Below are 16404 nucleotides of genomic sequence, written 5' to 3' on the forward strand. Positions count from 1 at the left end.
ATCGGGGTGCCATATCTCCATTTGCAGATGCGTTGCAAACAAAGATGGCGCGCAGGAATAAGGAGGTGACGGTCTGTCAGTTTTGTTGTCAATTGCATCTTTTCTGCTGCTAACTACTCAGTAATAGTAAAACACCAAGAGAACTATTATTATTATTATTATTATTATTATTATTATTATTATTATTATTATTATTATTATTATTATTATTATTATTATTATTATTATTATTATGGCGGTCATTAGAAAGCAGTAACAGAAGGTAAAGGGAAATACTGAAAGAAGAGATCACTTGTTGAAAATGGAAAATGAACCAAATTAATAAATTAATATAAAAATGTAAGTAAGTGATCAAAATGCAAGGACAATCGTATTAGGCGAGTAATGCAACAGAGGTGTGGAATAGTTCGCCTAGTGCTCTTGAGGAATCTTCTAATCTCCAAATGTTTTAGAGAAGAGCAAATTCAATTCTGCTGACGTCTCCTGAATTCAATATCATTTTTATTGTATATTCCCTCATATTTATTTATTGATCACCTTTTCTTATAACTTGTCTCTCTCTTCGGTTTATAATCTTTTGGATCTGTCCATGAGGGTTTTCAGATCAAGATTTAAACGAAGAAAAAGAATAAACGAAGAAAAAGAAAAAAATACTTAAATACATAAACTAGGTAATCAATGATTTGATTAATAAATAAAGTGATAAATCAAATTCGATTAACGGATTACAGTTTCGCCTTAAAATATAAATACTGAGAGGAAGATCGGATCTAAACGCAAAGATTAAAAAAAATATATATATTGTGCATTCATTGATGCCCTGTTCACTTTCTTTGAGACTCCTAATAATACTCTAGCAAAAACGAGTAAAAACTGCGCCGATGTTTCTCAGCGCAATCGAGATTTCTGTACAGCCGCTACCGCACATAATCAAGGACACCGAAAATAGATCTATCTTTCGGTGGTCTCGGTATAATGCTGTATGAGCCGCGGCCCATGAAACTCTCAGCCGGCCGTGGTGGCCTGTGTTGTTGCGCTGCCAGAAGCACGATAATAGCTACGTTTAAACCTGTAATAAAATAAATACTACTGAGGCTAGAGGGCTGCAATTTGGTATGTTTGATGATTGGAGGGTGGATTATCAACATACCAATTTGCAACCCTCTAGCCTCAGTAGTTTTTAAGATCTGAGGGCGGACAGAAAAAGCGGGGACAGAAAAAAGTGCGGACGGACAGACAAAGCCGGCACAATGGTTTTCTTTTACAGAAAACTAAAACTGTGAAACAACAATTATATTTGCTTTACTCTTGACCCCGCTCAGCCAATCTCACCTCCTTCATTAGTTTTCTGTTACGTCCAATTACATATTCCTTAAAAGTCAGGCGGAAAAAACGAAAACAGAGGAAAGTTCTGCCATCAATTTTCGGGGGTATTAGAATCTAATGGTTTAGTTCTGTAAGTTGCATCTTTCTCAATATTTATTAGGATTCATAATCGTTTAGAATATCTACAATAAGCTTAAAGCTCTCCAGTTAGTGAGAGTTTGACTGTTTTACGGATCATCAAACAGAGAAACGAAAACATTCGTAGAGACATAATGTTACACTGTAATGAACTGTGCTACTCAATAAGACATTACTAACATTTCTACCACCATACCTTCATGAATTTGGATGTCCGGGGACATTTGCCGTTAGTTAAAAGTACCAAGAATGGAGAACCACTTTAATTTTAAAGGTTAGAGTTATAGAACTATAGCTATGGAGGTAAGGTGCCATATGCCTGGCAGGCTGTTCGTTATCACGCCTATTTCTCCTGTTTAAATGTCTTCTGATATTAGGTACTAAACGTCTCACTTCTGTCAATACCGAATCGTCTTCCTACAGGGGAGACTGTTTAGAGTTGTTATACATATATATATATATATATATATATATATATATATATATATATATATATATATATATATATATATATATATATATATATTATATATATTATATATATATATATATATATATATATATATATATATATATATATATATATATATATATATATAAATATATCAATATCTGCGTGCATTCCTCAGCACAACCTTGTAATTAGTTTCTCTCCAACATCAAAAAAAAAAAAAAAAAAACACAGACTTCACTCACCGCAATGACGATTTCCTAATCCCATTTACCCCACACCAGGTGAGGCGACGGTTTAATCACACGAGAGTAACTCTTCCTTATACGAGCCGGCTATCTGATGAAGATAAAATGGACGAAGCGGAAAAAGACAGCCAAGGAATTTCCTCTGAAGGCCTCACAAGTTTGTACCCTCAGTCTCCGTGTTCTATTTTTCTTGGATCTCTCTGGGGTGGGGTGGGGAGGGGGTGGGGAAGGGGGTTAAACGTAGCTTGCACTTCGTGATAAGCAGAATTCTTTATTTTATTTCTCGAGGGTATCTCCAGCGTCTCTGTACTGACGTCAGTATTTTTTTTTTTTAATTATCTACAAATGTTTTTTTTTATTGTTAATGCTTTATCTACATTTACATGTTGTTCTTTGACTCTTCTTGATTATATTTTTCTTCTTCTTTCTATTTTTCATGTCCCATCCTACTTACAGATGGTTTTTTTATTCCTACCTACAGATGTGTTTTTTTTTTTTTTGGTAAAAGTGGTAATGCTTTATCTATAATTACGTAGCGCTCTTTGCCTCCTCTCTATTATCTTTGTCTTCTTCTTTAGATTTTTTATTTCCCATCCTAATTACAGATTTTTTTATTCCTACCCACAGATGTGTGCCTCTATTTTTTTTTTTTTTTTTTTTGCAATCGTGGTAATGTTTTATCTATAATTACGTGTCGTTCTTTGACTCTTCTCATTTATCTTTTTATTTCGTTTTCTCGTGTTCCTACCTACGTACGAATTTGTGGTTTTTTTTTAACTGAGGTAATACTTTATCTATAATTACGTGTCGTCCTTTGACTTTTCTTAATTAATCTTTTCTTCTTTCGATTTTTCATGTTCCTACGTGCCTACAGAATTTTTTTTTTTTTTTTTTGTAAATTGAGGTAATGCTTTATCTATAATTACGTGTCTTTTCTTTGGCTTTTCTTAATAATCTTTTTTTTCTTCTTTCGTTTTTTTCATTTTTGCCTGATCGTCGAAATTTTCACCTTCGAGATTCAAGAGCAGAAATCTTAAGATCTCCTGTTCCAATGTTTGTTGTCTGTTGTTTAAAATAATCAACAAGATTTTTAGAGCATAATCTTTGGTGTTGTCGGGTGAAATTTATTAGAAACATCTATAAGGGTCTGTGGATGAAGTTGACATACACTGGGAAGTTTCATGCAATTGAGATTAATACGTAATTTTTCAGCTTCACTGAAGTCATACATTTATATGAAATCGCTCTGACGTCAAGTAAAACGAACACGTCTAAAGTTTGGCTTCTGATTATAAAATGTACGTCTTCTGCCGTGTATGACGTGTTTTTAGTTTTCTGAAAAGAAAATATTGTGCCGGCTTTGTCTGTCCGTCCGCACTTTTTCTGTCCGCCATCAGATCTTAAAACCTACAGACGGTAGAGGTCTGCAAATTGGTATATTGATCATCCACCCTCTAATCATCAAACATACCAAATTGCAGCCCTCTAGCCTCAGTAGTTTTTATTTTATTAAGGTTAAAGTTAGCCATAATCTTGCGTCTGGCAACGATGTTGGCCAGGCCACCATCGGGCAGTGGTTCAAGTTTCATGAGCCGCGGATCATGCAGCATTGTACCGAGACCACCGAAAGATAGATATATTTTCGGTGGCCTTGATTATACGATGTACAGAAAACCCGATTGCGCCGAGGAAACTTCGGCGCATTTTTTCTCTCTCTCTCTCTCTCTCTCTCTCTCTCTCTCTCTCTCTCTCTCTCTCTCTCTTAGTTAACGTCATCAAAACATTATATGGAAAAACAATAATGAAGACACTGAATTTAAGTTCATGCCATAATTTGCTTCTGAATTCTCTCACAAAGAGCTAACCTCACGTAATGCAATAACACAAAATGCAAAACACAATGCGTGTTATGTTATTACATTTGCGAGGAGAACTAACTTCGCGTAATGTAATAGCATAACATGAAAAATACATTTCCTGGAAGTTAAAATGGCTTAGGATATAGAGAGGAGAGAGCAATGCAAAATTAACCAACTTGGAGCAAGAAGCAGAATTTTTCCTTCTTCTCAGCCTAAACTCCATTCGGAGCCATTGTCCTAATGAGGCTTTTCCAGGTATTTCTGGGACTCAGACTTTGGGGAATGTAACAAATATAACTAAAAGCAACAACAACGGCGTCTGCAAGCGCCACTTATGCTGAAGAAACTTGAATTGGCTTACAGTCCTAGCAAGCAAGCAATTTAATATTACATGGCGTGAATTTTGGCTGCTTTTCTGACCAGCGCTGGTCCTAAATGTATGACCAGTTCTAGAAGAGGCACCCTGGTATATCTTCCAGTAATCGCTCGTGACTAAGATTCTTGAAAAACTCTTGGATTCACAAACATTTCATAAGAAGAAGCACAAACACCAAGTAGTAATGGATCTTATTTCCATACACTGATGTAAAACTTGTCCATCGCAAACACGGTCAGTTTGATCACCTCTGATCTTTCAATCTTCTAAATTTACATTTAAATTACTGTTTATTTGATTAGATTCAATTTTTTTAAATTTCGGCCGTCAAGTAGGTGCAGCTAGGAAGCGAAAAGGACACTGCAGACACCCTTTAGTAATGCCTACAGTGCACCACGTGAGGCGCACTGACGACACTAACCCTCTATGGTGAAATAACTGCTGAATGTGTTTTGTTGTTTTCAATGGCATGCCAGCTGTGCAAACGTAATAATGACTGATATTATACAACGGTATTTCTATTTGAGGTTCGGAATCCATTTCCCCCTCTGTGTATTTATATAAATTCTGGACAATTAATCCTAAAGCATTTTGATTGCTATCAATATGTGCTTTGTCGAGAGGCAAAATGTAAACGCTAGATAATACCTGCACGAATTTAAGAGTGAAACTATCAGCTGTACGTTCCAGTACGTCTCGGGAAAATCCTGTAAGACTCACTTCGCAAGACTCCCTCAGGATTTAATTGGTAATGCAAGATCAAAGATACGATGAAAAAATGAAATACCGAGTCCTCCAATTAGTCAATATTTCAATCCTTCGGGGAGTTTTCTTTCTTCCGGGGAAACCGATATAGTTAGGTTATGTGTGTATTTATATAAATATGTGTATATATGTATATGTATATACATATATTTAGTATATATATATATATATATATATATATATATATATATATATATATATATATATATGCAAGACGCCATAACTCTATCATCCATATCACTGCCAAAATTTGCTATTGGTTAACATAAACAATATATACCATAAAAAAACGCTTTCCTATAAACTTTCAATATCGATATCGCACCCTCTACCTATAAACACCTTTGTCCCTCCCAAACAATGCGCAAAGCAACCCAACCCGGACTTGATATAGGACGTGATATAGGTCAAGGACTTTGCGGCAACCGCGTAGAATGGAGGGACTTTCAGACGGTCGACTTCTTTGCCGAAGACGTGCCCGCAATACCAACCGAAAAGTCTTTTTTTTTTTTTTTTTTTTACCCGCGAGTTAGTACGTAAGGTTTCGACGGACCACTTTCTTATTTTCTCTATTTATTTATTATTTTTGGGGGGGTGTCATCAGATCAAAAAGAGGATGTGGAACCTTAAATTCATTAGGAACGAGCAGAGGAGGAGGAGGAGGAGGAGGAGGAGGAGGAGGAGGAGGAGGAGGAGGAGGAGGAGGAGGAGGAGGAGGAAACCAAAAAAGACGTTGAGGAGTTTGTAAAATGGACGAGAGAAGAAGAGAGGGAAGGAGTGAAGGGAGTGGCGAAGGAGTGAAAGGAATGGAGGAAGGAGGAGGACTGGAAAGAGCCGGAATAGGGGTAGGGGGTATGAGGAGATGGAGGAGGGTTAAAGTGAACGACAAGATTCAAAACCGACAAGGGAGGAGTTAGAACTCCGTCAATATTTATATGACATACCAATTAACTAACGATGGATATCTTTGCAGAGTCGTCTTAAATTGGCGACGAAAACCGACTGCTGTGTCTTTCTATGAAATTCCTTCCTAATATTTTATTTTATGGTATCTTGATCAAGACGAGGAAGTATGAATAGCAACAGAGAATAAAAGCATAAGCCCAGCACGTTCAAACGAAAATGTGGATAGAGCAAAGAGGCTGTTACGAAAAGGCTGTATATAAGATAAGAGATGAATAAAAAGCATATTTGCAGCACCTTAGTTTGAGTAAATCAAAGACACAAGTACAGGTAATGTGGGAATGCTCCTGGAATGATGTGAGAAGGGATCACATTGTGGAATCTCTTAGACACTTGATGGCAAGGGACCTGCTGACAGAAAGCGATCAGGAACCTGGCTTGAAATGTCATCAGACCACACGTGAATATTCTCAGAAACCATTACTGAACAGTGAATCATTTTGCCATGATTCAAAATGAGTAAGTTTCATTGTGGATTAACTTTGAAATGTTCTTAACTTGCAACCCAAGGTACCACATAACAGTGGGCTTTTGTGTGGAAACACAAAAAGGCAAGAAGAAATCAAACAAATGAATAACAAGAGATATGATCTGATCTGACAACCAATATATCTGTGCATGACGGCAATAAGATTCAGAAAAATGGGGCACGGTGCTTTAGCGTTGATAGGTTTGCTGAAAGCAAATGGGTGTTACAGACTAATACACACACAAACAAAGCCACTCCAACATCTTCTAAAAACATAACAGACACCTCACACGTCTCGAACTGTCGACCTAACCGCTCAACTCTCCTCGCTGCTGGGAGAAAGGGAGCTGGGGATTTGGTACGATACATGTACACATGCGCTACCGGGGTCTAAAAGATGTCAGGCAGGGCAGCAGCCGATCAAGGCTACGGTCTACCCCAGCGCCAAATCAAAGTCCTTCAAAAGAAGGCATCGTGCTTACCCCATATAAAAATGGGAAAAAGCACGTTAAACGAAGAAGAAGTGCTTTGGATTAGAAATGCAGTCTCTATTCAACGTCAGTTACTTCAGTAACATACCAGGAAGACCTTTCCACAGTTTAAATTAAATTAAAGCAATGAAATACTTCTAGGTTACTGGAACTTTGGAAATGTAGCACCCTCACAGAATTTGGGGGTGCAGATGCTCTGCAATGCAAATGGCCCACACTTGGTCCTTGGGGAGCGGATGGGGGGAGGAAGGGGGGCAGGTCCTCTGGTCATGGGGACTGCCAGTGCATGTTCCCTGCCGGAAGAGAACCTAGTCAAAATGACTAAAAAGATTCACCTGCCAATTACCAAGAAGGAACCAATCAATTTGGGAAATCTTATCTACATGAAAAAGTTAAGTATACCTTAGTTTAACCAGACCACTGAGCTGATTAACAGCGCTCCCAGGGCTGGCCCGAAGGATTAGACTTATTTTACGTGGCTAAGAACCAATTGGTTACCTAGCAACGGGACCTACAGCTGATTGTGAAATCCGAACCACATTATACCGAGAAATGAATTTCTATCGCCAGAAATAAATTCCTCTACGGAATAGAATAGAATACAGAGTTTCGGCCAAAGGCCAAGCACTGGGACCTATGAGGTCACTCAGCGCTGGAAAGGATATTGAAAGTAGGTAGGTTTGAAAGGTGTAACAGGAGGAAAACCTGTTAGGAGAGGGTGGACAGCAAGATAGAAGAAAGATAAGAATGGAGGTACAGTAAAAGGAATGAAAGGGGTTGCAGATAGCGGCCGAAGGGACGCTGCAAAGAACCTTTAGTAATGCCTACAGTGCACCACGTGAGGTGCACTGACGGCACTATCCCCCTACGGGAGTAATCCAGTTAAGGTAAAATGAAAGATAGGAAGTATTAGGTACTTATACCATCATCTATAGTTATAAGAGTTTGACATTAAAATTCTTAATTACCTGCTGAAACATATTGTTCCCCAAAAAATAATTTTCACGCACGAGACCCATTTTCTTTTTTACTTTACCAAGGAAAAACTCATTAGCAATCAAGAGCAAGCATTGTTACCAACGAGTACCATATGAGAGAAAAAAAGTATCATAATTTATGCAAATACTATCTTTACATACAACCTGATCTTTACCCGGTCACCCCCCAAAAAAAAAATTCCTAATCGATACCTAAAGTTGCCAATTAACTTTAATATATTCCATTTAAACTAATACTTTCTCTTAAAAAAACAAGTAGAAACCCGAAAGAAAGAAGAAACTTTTCCCCCCGATTCCCTGAAGAAAAACCTGACAAACTTATGAATCTTAAATCTGGAAGGCTAGCAATTTTGGCCCTTATTACTACTGGCCATAAAGATGATCTGACATCTTAGTTGTCATTGGTTGAATATCCGAGGAGGGCAAGTGCTTTCACACACACACACACATTACACATTATATATATATATATATATATATATATATATATATATATATATATATATATATATATATATATATAATGTATATTAACTTTATCACATACACAACTGTTCTGTGCATTAGTAGAATTGCTAACAGGACCTCATTCAAACCGGATGGTATCTAACGGAGTATTTATTCATAAAAAGTTGTAAGCTTTCTTGGACATACAGTCCTCACTATCAAATATCCGTGCACTTGATAATGAGGACTGTTTGTCCAAGAAAGCTTGTAACTTTTTCTGAATAAATACTCCATTAGATACCATCCAGTTTGAATGAGGTCCAGTTAGTAATCATATGTATATATGTATATATATATATATATATATATATATATATATATATATATATAGAGATAGAGAGAGAGAGAGAGAGAGAGAGAGAGAGAGAATCTGTGCGCGCGTGTACCATCCATACACAAATTGCTTCACATTTCCAATACCACCAAAAGCACACGCTACCTAATTAAGCGAGCACAATTTTTGCCAGTCTGTACTCAAGAACTTCCACGTCAATCACAAGACAAAAATACAACCCAGAAACTTGGACCAGCTTAACCTACCCAACGAACCGGAATTAAGAGAAAACAGTCGATGAAAAAACTAGGTCAGGAATCCCATTCAGAACACGGAAGGGGGTAGAAGAAGTAGAAGATTGCGTGTAGCGAAGGAAAGTTGAGTAGCACGAGAAAGACTACTACAGTTTATGTAGGTTTGTGTTTCTCTGTAGATGTAAATCACTGTCCATTTTCTCGTCACAAAATACGTGATATTCTCCGACTTGTTTTAGTAATTCCATTCTTTGACGCAAATGGCATTTTCTAAAGAATATTCGATTGACAGAATTCATTTTGGAAAATCTGTGAATCGTGATATGTTAATGTGATACGAGGTGCGTGTTAAAAAAAATCTATGACTGACATAAAATTCACATTGAAAGATCTCTGAATCGTGATATGTTATATACTCTGAGCTATGACTGATGGAATACAAATTTTCATTCTTTATCGCTGTACGTAAATGTTCTTAGCGTCGCCTCAAAGTAATAAGTGATATTCTATGACCTGTTCTAGCAGTTCTGATCTCTGACATGACTTGAATTTCAAAAGCCTATGATTGACACAGAACTCATTTAGAAAATTCTATGAATCGTGAAAACGTTAATTATGTTTTTCATCAATGACTGGTTGAATGGGCAATTACATTCAAATTATAGTTGCCTAATTATTGATAAAGTGACAGTCCGATTGCTTTCATGAATTAGTAAATATATTCTTACATTCATGAATCATTGACTGTATTCTCATAAGTATATTCTTGACTCCTCCTGAATTACATACATTCGCTGGATCACAAGACCCTAAAAATATTCACCGGCTCTTACTGTAATACATATATTCTTATACTCAATGACTGTGAAATACATTACTTGTATCGTCATATATAAAATATATTCTTTTACTCATGCAATATCAAATTTACCTTTTACATTATGAGTCAATGGAGTATCTTTGCTGCAGTAAATATATCCCTTGAAGCCTGATATATTGACATACAATGCGTAAAATATATTGCTCAAGTCATGTTTAGTAAATATACCTTTTTGAATTTTAATACTAAAGGTATTTTTCTTAACCACGGATTTATCAAATAAATTTTTGCCTAATTATTTGTCCAACGAGTTTCTCAACTAATATTTTTCTAAAATATATTTCTTGGCTACTTAAGAGTCGAATATTTTTCTATAACCAAGTGTTACTTACTGATAATGATTCATATATTTCTTGCTTATATATTAATATGTTTCCTATAATATATTAGATAATGATTTATTAATATACTTCCTTGCCTCAAAGTTACCAATACATTTCTTAACCGGCGAAATGCTGAATATATCTATTAACTTATGATATGATAATTATATTCATTGACTCACCCTGTACAGGATATATTTATCGAATACGTTTACCGATCTTTGATTAGTAAGTCTTCAAACGATCAATTATAGAATGTATTATTGACTCATAAGGATAAAAACAGTTTGCTTGCGCCAAACAGTATATTTAACGGGACTCGTAATGTAAAAAAGGTTTTTTTCTTTAGTCATGAAATATTCAATATATACGTTCTTTCCTCGTGATGTTTCTTAAAGTAAAGGAATTAAATTGAACCAATTACAAATGGCTAATCTAAAAAAAAAAATAAATTTACCAATACACCAGCATAAATATAATGAAAAAACGGAAACTTAAATGTTTAAGGCAATACTCATCATGAATTTTATTCCTTGTAAAACTAGAACTGACGTAGCATTGGTAAATAAAAGGTTTCTCGAGAAATGGTGACGCTGTCAAATCAAATACTCGTAAAATCTTCGGCTAGTTAAGCAGCAGCTGTAAAAAGAGACACGCCCCTTTTCTCTCTCTCTCTCTCTCTCTCTCTCTCTCTCTCTCTCTCTCTCTCTCTCTGTATAATACATACTGAATTACATAATCACTAACTACTTACGACAGTTCTGATTTAAGCAAGATCTTGCTTTTGCTTCGAAAACAATAATTTATATATATATATATATATATATATATATATATATATATATATATATATATATATATATATATTATATATATATAATATATATATATATATATATATATATATATATATATATACAGTATACATATATAATCTGAAAGTCCCCCTTAATTGTATTTCCTAACAACTCTACTGTTTAATTATTTAAGTACTATTCTTTTTCGTAAAAGGGAAGCTTCACAATACGGTAATATAAAGTGCCTGTGAGTGTAGTACCATTGCAGGGATATGGGATAAATTATTCACGTACCTACTTACTGATACGTATGCTGATATATGAGAGAGAGAGAGAGAGAGAGAGAGAGAGAGAGAGAGAGAGAGAGAGAATAATATGCTTTCTTTACGCTATGCAGATTAAAATGGAATCAGTATCTCTGAGTTCTTAACTGTGAAATTAAATACATAGGCCTTAGCCTAATAACACATTATCACTGTGCTTATTTTAAATAAATCCCCTTTCCCATCCCTATCGCATACATCATTGTGCATAACCTCCACACGTGTTGTGCATTTTTAAAATTCATTTTTGAATGGAACACTGCTTGGGAGTAATGAAACCTGTAACTGTATGTGGTACTAAGGGTTGATAAACAGCTGTTTACGAGCAACAGAAAGCCTCTACTAGTCTCAGGGAAAGCACACAGTGAAAGCACAGGGTGAAAGCATCTGTCCAGCCATCGATGCACAGGAATTGGGGGGTGAGATGAGGCCCAGCATCACGAGCACGAACGGTGTAAACAACTCGTTTTTACTCTCACTTACTCGAATGGAAGACGTTGATCTTTCCTGGGAGACGGGGTAACGGCTGCCGAACGGGCGTTTTCCCGGTTCGTTCGTCCTTATCCCCCAACAGGGCACTCGAACGTCACTTCACGCTTCACGTGGAAGTTAAAACCATCCTTGGGATTCACTGGAAAGCTGAAAGTTCAGCCAGGACACTCGTACGACGTGGGTCCCGCCTCCCTCTGTTTACACTACTGCTATAGCAACCGGGATCAATATGGCTGCTAGGCGAACTCCCACATCTTATACTCGGTAACAGCTGATGTCCACCAGTTTCCCTTCCCCTTTTCGGCCGTTATTTCAACCGTCCCTGGCGTCATTTTAGCGTGCAATTCTCCTTCCTCTTCTTCTTCATTTTCTCCTTCTTCTTTCCTTTCCCCTGTTTGTTCATCATGTAGGCTGTAGGCTCCCCGGGCCTAAAACAAATTGTTCACGCGAAACAAGTGAAGGTCGCTCGGTGCGACACACCACGATGAACGGCCGAGTTACCAGATGTCGCTACGGTTAAAACTATTGTTCTCTTTTTTTTATTTGTCGCCTGAATGAATCTCTCAGTTTAAACGTCTCTTAATGGCGGGAATACGATTAACTAAAGAGGCTTCGCGTGCACGTAACGGTAATTCCCTCCTTAACGTTAAGCTTATTCATTTTGAACTTAAAACATGCACCTAAAAGGAAATAGTAGTTACAGGGTGATGATAAATGAAAACTATGACAAATCTTGAAGCACCTATTCGTTATAGCAAAATAAAACTTAATAAATCAGACTCCCTGTGAAATTTCATTGATCCAGTCGTCGCAAATCTAACGTCGGAAAAAGAGTAGCTGGTAACTCAGGGCCGCCTTCCGCTGCATCATAAGACCTTAAAGAAACGCAATGAATTTATTGCTCGCTCTCGTGTCTTCCTATTTTCTCTATGCAGCTCGTAAAACAATGATGCTTGTGAGAGAAGAATGGGAGAGCTCTGAATTCCTAACCTAACCACAAGAAGAAGAAGAAGAGGAAGACGAAAGTAAACAAAACTTAGAGATTCGTTCTGTAAGGGTTGCGTGACCGTGTAGCGTGATGAACGGGAATTATATCATTATTATATAGTGGAGGTATTCCTGTGATGTAGGTCACAAGGAGACGAATTGACCACCAATAAACATGACCTCAGATTATGTTTCTCTTGGGAGGTTTTTGTAGAAGAGCTAATAATAAAGATAGGGATAATAGTCTTTTGATTGTTGTTTGCGAACATACTTTACATAACAGAAATAAACGAATGTAGGCGATGAAATAGATGAAGACTGAATATTAGAAAAATATTGAAAATAGTCTTTTGATCTTTGTGTGTGAACATACTCTGTACGATAGAAATAAATGAATATAAAAGGCAAATTAGAAAAAAAATATTGGAAATGTGTTCTTTAGGAAGAAAGTTCTAAGAATGATCTTCTGATTGTTGTTTATGAAAGGTCTTTCAGTAATAGAAATAAATGAATATAAACGATGATTATGGAAAAATAAAATATTAAAAAAATATTGGTAATGTGTTCCTTTAAGAAGAAAGGTCAAAGAATTGAAGCCTTGATTATTGTTTATGAACATACTTTGGATCAGAGAAATGAATGAATGAAAATGATGACTGAGATAAAGACAAAATATCAGTAATGTGTTCCCTTAAGAAGAAGGATCTGCTTTCTTGTCTGTTATGCAAGACTAATTTTTAATCTCTCGATAATGAATGTCATCTGGGTTGCGTGCTGGTTGGAAAATCCGAGATTCATGCGGCATAATTCTTCATTTTTTCATTCTGATTCCATAATTATTGCCGTTTGATCTTGACTCTTTTACGTTCAATATCCTGGTTTCAGTGTCTGTGGTGTATTTAAATGCACGTACGAATTTTCCAGGTTATTATGGTTAAAAAGGTTAAAGTCCTTATGGGCCTCGCAAGGCTCATAGGGCCGGCGCTGAACTCCGGTTTCTTAGGCCGACAGCCAGTGGGGGAGAAGTCCCATTGCCTAAAGACACGTGACCAATGTGTCACTAGGTCCACTGTTTAACACCCCAGCCCGAGGGCCGGTACCTATTTTCTAACTAAACCTCTCGAGTTTTCAGACCGCTAGGTTGGCGGCCCACCGGGTTTACGCAATGGCGCCATCCCCAAGCCAACAGTGAGCGGCGGGATTTAAACCCTGGTACTTTCGACTGGTAGGTAAGAACCATACCACTGCGCCACCACGGCAACAAGTTATCATAAGGAGAGGAAATTTTAACAATATTTACATTCTCTAATAAAAATTCATGAGCAAATACAGGACAAGCGTAATTCACAGTAACTATAATTAAAATTAAAATCTCACGCAACAGTATAATTATGTGTATGATGGCTTGAGAAGAAATTTTAATAAAGGTTACGCTCCCTAATCAAAATAACTATCAAATACAGTAACGCATTTGAGAGTACACCATCTGAGAAACTATGGTGCATGATCAAGATGAAATTTGAAATTTCAACTTACTGGGGATTTTGCATTGCATCTAGTCCACCTAGCGGTTTTTAATACACCTTTTGATATCAATCCTTTTCTGTAAGGTGTTTGAATGGAACTGTGGCCTTCCTGTGGAATTTAAAGTTCCATTAACAAGAATAAATAAATAAATAAATAAATGGGTAAATACATAAATAAATAGATAAATAAAAAAATAAATTAGCAATTAACTAAATTATAGAAATAAATAAAACAAAAAGATAAATAGATAAATAATACAACAATTAAACAAATAAATGAATAATTCATCTAATAGATGAATAAATACAATAAAAATAAAGTAATTAAAATTAAATTAAATAATTAAGTAATAAATAAAAGAGATGATGAAAATAAACAAATGAATAAATCAATTAAATAAAAGAGATGACGAAGTACAGCGTCAGATGAGACCGAAATCATTCATAGTCTTGTGACAGCAAAGGCTGTCTCAGATGGCTTAGGAAAAAACAGAAGACATTCGTCATGCGCAAGACATCATACGATCGCGTGTTGCTGTCTGTAGGTGGATATGAACAACAAAGAAATTACTGGCAGCCAAAGACCATAAACAATAAAGAAAGTACTGACAGCCAAAGACCATAAACAATAAAGAAAGTACTGACAGTCAAAGACCATAAACAACAAAGAAAGAGCTGACAGCCAAAGACCATAAACAACAAAGAAAGTACTAACAGTCAAAGACCATAAACAACAAGGAAAGTACTGACAGCCAAAGACCATAAACAACAAAGAAAGTACTGACAGCCAAAGACCATAAACAACAAATAAAGTACTGACAGCCAAAGACCATAAACAACAAAGTACTAACAGTCAAAGACAATAAACAACAAAGAAAGTACTGATAGCCAAGACCATAAACATCAAAGAAAGTACTGACAGCCAAAGACCATAAACAACAAAGAAAGTACTAACAGTCAAAGACCATAATCAACAAAGAAAGTACTGACAGCCAAAGACCATAAAAAACAAAGTACCGACAACCAAAGACCATAAACAACAAATAAAGTACTAACAGTCAAAGTCAATAAACAACAAAGTAATGACAGCCAAAGACCATAAACAACAAAGAAAGTAATGACAGCCAAAGACCATAAATAACAAAGAAAGTACTGACAGCCAAAGACCATAAACAACAAAGAAAGTACTTATCATAAACAACAAAGAAAGTACTGACAGTCAAAGACCATAAACAACAAAGAAAGTACTGACAGCCAAAGGCCGTAAACAACAAAGAAAGTACTGACAGCCAAGGCCACAAACAACAAGGAAAGTACTGACAGTCAAAGACCATAAACAACAAAGAAAGTACTGACAGTAAAAGACCATAAACAAGGAAAGTACTGACAGTCAAAGACCATAAACAACAAAGAAAGTACTGACAGCCAAAGTCCATAAACAATAAAGGAAGTACTGACAGCCAAAGACCATAAACAACAAAGGAAGTACTGACAGCCAAAGACCATAAACAACAAAGGAAGTATTGACATCCAAAGAAAATGATAGATTGCTATTCCAAGATTACCAGAATATGAGAGATTATAAATTCCTAGATTACCAGAAAACGGGATAAGGGGAAAAAATTACGACAATAATAAGAAACAGAATGAATTTCTGTCTCCATCCTTTTACCAACATAACTCTTAAATGTCTGACAGCAGCATACCAGAGAGAGAGAGAGAGAGAGAGAGAGAGAGAGAGAGAGAGAGAGAGAGAGAGAGAGAAGCTCTGAAATTTCCTTGTTGGTGTTCTAGTTTTAGGAATTATAGACTCCGATGATTCACTTGAAAACTAATACATTTGATTGTGTCATGTCTTTTCAGAGAGAGAGAGAGAGAGAGAGGAGATAAACTTCCTGTTGGTGTTCTAGTTTTAGGAAATGTACCCTGATGATGCACTTGAAAACTAACACTTTTG

At 36.2% G+C, this 16404-nt stretch overlaps 1 protein-coding gene across 1 annotated transcript in view; it reads right to left on the reverse strand.

The window, feature by feature from the left end:
- The window catches only part of LOC136841469 (sperm-associated microtubule inner protein 5-like), a 94342-nt gene extending 82158 nt beyond the window's left edge, over window positions 1-12184 (reverse strand). Inside the window, exon 1 of the mRNA XM_067108416.1 lies at window positions 11926-12184. The gene's annotated coding sequence lies outside the window, so the exon portion shown is untranslated. The remainder of the gene's footprint in view (window positions 1-11925) is intronic.
- Window positions 12185-16404: the final 4220 nt, after the last annotated feature.

This window comes from Macrobrachium rosenbergii, chromosome 9 (assembly GCF_040412425.1).
Source record: "Macrobrachium rosenbergii isolate ZJJX-2024 chromosome 9, ASM4041242v1, whole genome shotgun sequence".
In the NCBI taxonomy this organism is placed as follows: domain Eukaryota; kingdom Metazoa; phylum Arthropoda; class Malacostraca; order Decapoda; family Palaemonidae; genus Macrobrachium; species Macrobrachium rosenbergii.